The following is a 7,596-nucleotide window of genomic DNA, read 5'->3' on the forward strand; positions in this document are numbered from 1 at the left end:
AAAAGAGAAAATTTATTTTACAAAGTCACAATGAGTTATGTACAGTCCTTCTAAGTTCACAAACACCGTACTTGTTGACTTTCTTTAATCTTTTTCAGTCAAAACTGGGTAAGAAACAGGATTATCAAACTTTCTTCATTAAACTCTTTATGCCTTCCAGTTTTAGATGAATCATAGGTTTAAACAATAAGAAAGTCATTTTTGTCAAGTGTACAAAGTCATAAATAAAATAAATAATAACTAAGATGATAAAAAGGTAAAACTATTAGCCTATTTAGTTTATGCAATAATCTGCATTAAAGATTTATTGGAATTTCTTAGTGGTTTGCCATTCAGGAAATAATTTTATGCTGAAACTTCAAGGATTGATATCATCAGCATATTAGGTATTATTATAGCTGTGTCAACCTTATCTAGGTACTTTCAGATAAAACTTTGACAGGCAGGGAATTAACATAATCCTGGGGCCGGATAATACATGAAATTCTTTCCTTCCATGTAAATGCAAATTGTTTGGAATACTATTTATTTGTGGAGATTAAAATAATGTACTACATTTTTAAATGCATTACTAAAGTCAAAGCTTATGTTCATCAATACTAGTGAAGATATTATCTCCAGAAGAGCAGCTGTGTTTGGAACTGTATCGTTTCTAAGTGGCATTAACTCTCAGTAAAAGAACTATTTCACCATCACTATGGTTTCAAAGTGACCCCTCCAAAACTCAGGTGTTTCTAATACTATGTGGTGAAGAGGTGGAGCTTTATACCAGAGCTTAGCATATAAGGACTTCTCCCTCTCCCGGGTTTAACAACTTAGTGAAAGAAGCTTCACACTGAATTTAATTGGCTTGTTCTCCTGCCTTCTGCCAAGTCAAGACAGAGCATTGTTCTTCTTTGGTGGATTCAGCCATATGGCACATTGTGAAAGCAAAAGACAGTCTTCCCTAGACAGATGAATTTGCCAGCACCTCAATTTGGGGTTTCCCAGGCTCCAGAACTGTGTGAAAATAAATTTCATCTCTTTCTAAAAGACCTAGTCTCAGGTATTTATTATTTCCTGAATAAATGAACTAAGACAACCATTATCTGCCATAAAAATTCTGCATGTAGATACCATGTTGCAAACCTTTAAAGTCCTTGCTCACTTACTATACAGTTACTAGAATTGCTACTGGCAGATACCTCTCACTTGCCTTTCCCTTTGGAGATGCCTTAGCTGAAGAGCACAGTCTTGCCATTGGTCATACCCTCCCCCTGGCATCACACATCCAAGACTTTGCCATGACAGTAAACAGTTCAGGTCTCCTGCCCCTATTTAGGGAAATCTGAAGGTAAATCACTCTCCAGATCTCTGAGCAGTTGCTTGAGACTCCTTAGGACCACAAGAGAGTTCAATGTCTTCCTTTGCTCTATCTGACCTCCTTCCCCTCTTGACCAGAGGTCCAAATCCTGAAATTACATCTTAACATTCTGCTTGCATGGTCTCCTCATTGAATGGTGAATTTAAAACTTACAAAAAGATTTTCAGTGAGTAAGAGTTGAGACTCCAGCATTGTCCAAAGTTTGGACATCATCTTTAGAAGATTCAGATTGTTCCAACTTGGGCGAATGTTCATTCTTTTTGAGAAGGACAAAGCACCAGGTTATCAGTATCAATGGCATTAACATTTTCCATGGAATTCATCTCTTTCTCAGAGATATATTACCAGTCACTCTTGTAATTTTAATTTCTATTTTCAAACAAATTTCTTTTTAAGAGGAGTCTTCAGATTTCACTTACTGCTAAACATGAAGTAACAGTCTTTATGAGCATCTTTGTAAGTAATAACTTAAATAATATATGAAGATAAAGGAGATATAATTATCCTGATTTTTCAAATAAGGTTAAAAAGTTTCAGTGACTTTCATGATGACATACAGTTAAGAGGCAAGGCCAGGTCTCAAACTCACAGGGAGAACCCTAAATTCACAGCAAGTACAACTCTTTCTTATTTTAAATGCAACCTCTTTAAACTTCACCTTAGTAAATAAAAATGCAAAATATAAACACAGAATATTCATGGCAATAACTTTAAATCAATGTGAACTCAGTACATATTTTAAGCCAGGATTGAGTTTTATCTTTCCATCAGACAGTATGTCATTAAATATCTGCAAACATGGAGTAGGGTTTATTTATCTGATCTCATGCAAAAGAACAACTTATAGAAGAAAATAATATTTTAATTTGATAGCAAATATGTCTTTTGTTCCTTTGTCTCAGTAGTCCTTAGGAATAAGTAGGCATGAGTAGAATAATTAAAAATTAAAATAACCAATGTTTTTAAACACTTAGTAAGTGAATAACGCTGCTCTTAACATTTTGCAGTGTTGACTCATTCCTTGCAACAGATTTACCAGGTATTATGATCCCCACTTCACAGAAAATGTAATTGATGCTTGGAGCTGTTTACTAATTCACCAATAGTTACAAAGTTGTTGAATGACAAATCTCTACTAGGAGAAAGAGTCAATTCAAAATTAGAATACCAGCAAAGTTAAAGTATAAAATGAGAAGATAAGAGGACCCAAAATTAAGAAGTATCCCATTTCCATTCCCTATCACATACATACCCTTTTCTACTCCCTTGTCAGTAATTAAATTTTTAGGTTTCCATTAGATTCCATGTATAATTGGAATGGAGGATTCCTATGAACGGTGATTTAAACATTACAGAAACTCAGGTATACCCAAATTATTTTTCCTACTGATTTGATAAGAACATTTTTACCATAAGGCTCACTTCTTTAGGTAAAGGGATTATAGCCAGATAATAACTCTTAAAATATATGACAGCAAAGCTGATTGAAATGAGATACAATCATTATGTGCTACATGTGCACCAAAGATTAATAGATTACTATGATATATTCCCTGATTGAATGCCTTGCAATCTAGGAAGAATGCTGCTTAAACAAATCTTAGGATTTTACAGCACATGAATGGATTTAAACATACAAATGGGAAAATAAAATTTAGAGTGCATCCCTATTCTTAAATCTCAAAATAGACATTGGCAATTTAGTATGATAAGCACTAAGATAAACCTAAATACAGATTGGTAGGAACTCTCTTGGGAAAGATTCCTAACACAACCTGAAGGAGAGTAAGTTTTGTGAAAGAAAATGCCTGCCTGAGTTTTAAAGGACAGATATATTTAGCAAGTAAAAATAATGCAACAAAACATAGGGATGAAAGTCTTTGATAGCTTTAATAATCTACAAGTCAATCAACATTCTCAGGGTTTAGGGTTTATAAGTAATGGGCATGTAGGCTGCCTATACAATATTCACTCTCCTCTCATGTTGCTTATTTGTTTTTGGTTTTGTTTCTAATCAGACTCTGATTTGTTCAAATTATCAATATGTATGATCTCCTCCCCTAAATCCCTAGAAGCTAGACTTGATCATGTACTCAATTCTGGGTAGTTTATTAGATTGAACTTCCAAGAAAGCTATTATTTCATGATAAAATAGGGACATGTTCTGTTTTCGGAGGCTTTTTCATTATACTTTTCTTCTTCTGTACTGCTAGAAACTTCTGAGTTTATGTTTAAGTATTGATATGGAGTCCAGGACAGAGATAGGAAGAATCTGAACCCTTTCTGGCTTCAGAGGGACCTTCTTTTTGTATATGCATTAAGAGATAAAACAAGGGATAAAGGACAGCATTGGAAGCCAGGCATGGTGATGCACGCCTATAATCCCAGCAACTCAGGAGGCTGAGGCAAAAGGAGCCAGCCTCAGCAAAAAGCAAGGTACTAAGCAAGTCAGTGAGATCCTGTCTCTAAATAAAATACAAAATAAGGCAGGGATGTGTTCAGTGGTTGAGTGCCTCTGAGTTCAATCCCCGGTACCCACCCACCACAAAACAAAAGCAAAAACAAAAGACAGACTTGGATGAAGATCACCACCACTATTACTGACAGATGTTAGGTTGGACTGTGTGACCTAATGTGTGTATCAAAAAGTTTGTTAAACAAAATACACAATTAGATAAACGTATCCACTCAGCACAAGCAATGCTATTCCAGACAACTCTCTGCATGCAGAGGGAAGAGCCTGTTTTAGAGGACCAGGGAAGATTACTTGCTTTAAAAGACCAGCTCACTGACAACTAGAGTTAAGCAGATCTGTGTATCCATCTCTAGAGTCACACACACTCCTCTGGAGCAGAGTAAAACTGTAGAGAAAAGCCAAAGGCCAGAGTTACCATAATAGGTTCTCCTACACATGAAGGGAATGAGAGTGGGAAAGAAGTGTTTCTTCCTGATACACTATTCCAGACTGGGATGTTTCCCTTAGAGTTATCCATTACATTAGAATAATAAATAAAAAGTCATGTAAGTCACTGTAAATGGAGTTCTGTTAAGGTAGCCATAATGAATCCTGATGGTTTGACCACGTGGCAAATTCTCAAATAGGAGTGCAAAGACAGGTGGCTATAGAAAAGATATATTAGTTTTGAAATTTGTTCTGCATGCCAAGGAATGTTTTAAAAAGTAGTCAGACTATAACTGCAGATCAAATAACATTATTCCCTCCCCCCATGCTGATAAAATAAACAGGGGAAAAGATATTAGAAAATCAGTGAGGATTATGAATTCCTGGAATACTGTAAAGCCATAAATTGATATTACTGGTGTCTTATTTGAGATGAAGAAGACAAAAATGAATAAACTAAGGATGACATGATAAATTTACTATTCAGGTAACAGGAAGAAAATAGTGGGACAAAATAGTGGAACAGGAAGATAGACTATACCAGGGTGTCAGTAAAAAAGGTCTAGGAAAAGAAAAGGAGACAGAGAGGAAAAGCAGTAGTAGAGGACAGAAGAATGAGGTTCATTTCAGACATGTCCATTTTGATTTACTGTGGGCCAAATTCTGGAGTGATTCAAATCCAGAGGCAACAATACAAATTCATCTAAAACCTATTGTACATGTAACCTCAAAATATATTTTGGAAACATCAGCACAAACCATGTCTAAAAAAACAAGAATATACAATTTAATCAGGGAAGAACATTGAACACAAAATAGAAAATAATTTACATTTAAGAGAAAGGTCAGAAAATTATAAGAATAACCTGCCAAAGAGAGAGTAGGAGAATCCACAAGAGAATTATGTCAGGGAAATCAGTAACTGTTGGGGGCTGTGCCATGTTGGCAGCGCCAGGATGGCGCCTGATCACATCGGCAGGGAGGAGGTTAATTGACATAAGCACACTCAGGTGATTCATCGTCCACGCACACAATGTATGCGCATGTGTTCTCAAGCACTCCTAATTGTGCCTGCTCAGACTTCTAGCATCTGGCCTAATCTTTGCGTAAAAGGCGTGGCCCTACTCTCCGCCTCCTGGAGGTGATATAAGCGTAGGTGAAGCGAGACAGCGCAACAGCAGCCAGAAGAAAGGAAAAACACGTGCGGCAGCAGCGAGTAGGGGCAGCGGCGGAAGGCAGATAATCAGACGCATCACTAAAGCACCTTAGGTAGATGTACCCGTAGTTCACAGCAGGACGCACCAGTAAGAAGCAGCAGACCTTAAGTGAGGCGTAGCAAGTCTCTCTTCCTCTAAGCAAAGCCTGTCCTTCTCTCAAAGTCTCTAAGCAAAATTTCTCTTTCTCTCTGATAAGCAAAGTCTCTCTCTCTCTCCTCTCAAAGCAAAAACCTCATTTCCTCTATCCTCTATAAACAAACAAGCAAGAAAGCAGTGCACTAAAGAGAAAGATAGAAGTAGCTCAGTTTCCAGTCCACCACCCATAAGACCCGTGCAAGTTGTTGCTGCAAGCGGTGACAAATATCCATGGATTTTGTACCGCAAAGAGCCAGCGACAAGTAACATTGTCAAGGGGAGGAGGTTCTGCAGGGACAATGTACAATAATGAGAGCATTTAATGAATGCTACCCCCTTGTTTTGATCAATGATGTCAATGGTGACTCAGGTCAAGCTCACTCTGGCAAAGATGGCCTATTGTGCAGCATTGTAGATGGTACAAGGTGAGAGTACACTGGACATGAAAATAAATGGACTCATTATGACCCACTCTATCAGGAAATGTGTACTTGGATGTAAAGAGAGAAAATGGGGATACAGGAAGATTGAAAAACATACTTTTCTCTGTGGACATTGTTATTGCCATTTTATTCATTGCAAAAATGTGAGAATCAAGCCTTGAGAGCAATGATGAGTATAGAGCAGACAAGTTTCTGAAAGGAGTTAGAAGATAACTAATGGGTTGTGGAGCCCTAGGAAGGGATGACTGCCAGAGTCAAGGAAAACCCTCTGAGAAGACACACAATATGAACACTTGGCAAAATGGCAAAGTTAGAATTGTGGAGACATGAAACAAAATAGTGGAACTGGAAAATAGACTATCCCAGGCAGCCAGGAAAAGGGTCTTGGAAAAGAAAAGGAGAAAGAAAAATTTAGAGATCAAGTGTCTGGCCCCAGCTGGTCCTAGCCACAAGAATGGTCCCTTCATAGCTGTTAACTATGACAAACTGAAAATTTTCCCTAAAAAACATTTCTTACAAGTTCTCACCCCCTCCCCTTGTGCTGATTGAGGCTTAGAAATGATTTTTCTTCAGATTTGCTAAAGAAGACAAGAAAGGAGAGAGTTGATTGGCCCCTTTCTGAATCCTGTTTTTAGGTGTCATCCCACCAATCAACCATAGGGTCAAATCAAGCCCATAAAAACCCCTTCACAGAAGAGTCAGCAGTACCCTCCTTTGGGACACCTCCCATGCTGTGGGAGCCCTTCTCTGCTTTAAATAAATCTTGTTATTCTACATTCTGCTTGTCCATGGACCTCATTCTTTGAATTTGCAAGACAACAAACCCACCTGGCACCCACACTCCATGTTACAATAGGAAGTATAACTACCTGTTTCAAAAATATTCCTGGGTCTCAGATTTTGTTGGCCTAGGTGAATATTTCTATAGATCATTGGTGGCTAGACAATAACTCAAATTACATGTAAGAATTAAGGAGCAAGAAGAAGGAAACTAAGTACTTGTCATCTAAAAGGACATAATGCTCTTGGGAAATTCCTCATTCTGATGTATTAAAAACAAGAGTGTGACTCAGGACACTGAAACAGGAGGATTGTTAAGTCAAGAACAGCCTCAACACTTAATGAGACCCTTAGCAATTTTGCAAGACCCTGTCTCAAAATAAAAAATACAAAGGGTTAGGGATATAGTTCAATAACAAAGTGACCCTGGCATAGATCCCTGAACTCCCCTCCCAAAAAGTAACAAAAACAAATAAGAGAATTTTCTTATTTATTCAGGGTGTCTACACTTATGAAAAAAATAGTGGTTTATCCCAATTTTTTTTTCTCTTAATTTGATATTTATCATTTTGTTGCACAAAAAAATAGAATGACTGAATATAAAACAAACATTTTGCGTACCATAGAGACATGACAAATGAGAGAAAAGCAATCATGACTCAGATATTTAACAACTGTATTTGAACCAGAAGCCAGTAGAGAGGTGAGCATTTCGACCCTGCTCTCTAATATTGTAACTAAGAAAACGTACACTGG

Source organism: Sciurus vulgaris (genome assembly GCF_902686455.1).
Source record: "Sciurus vulgaris genome assembly, chromosome: 9".
NCBI lineage: Eukaryota > Metazoa > Chordata > Mammalia > Rodentia > Sciuridae > Sciurus > Sciurus vulgaris.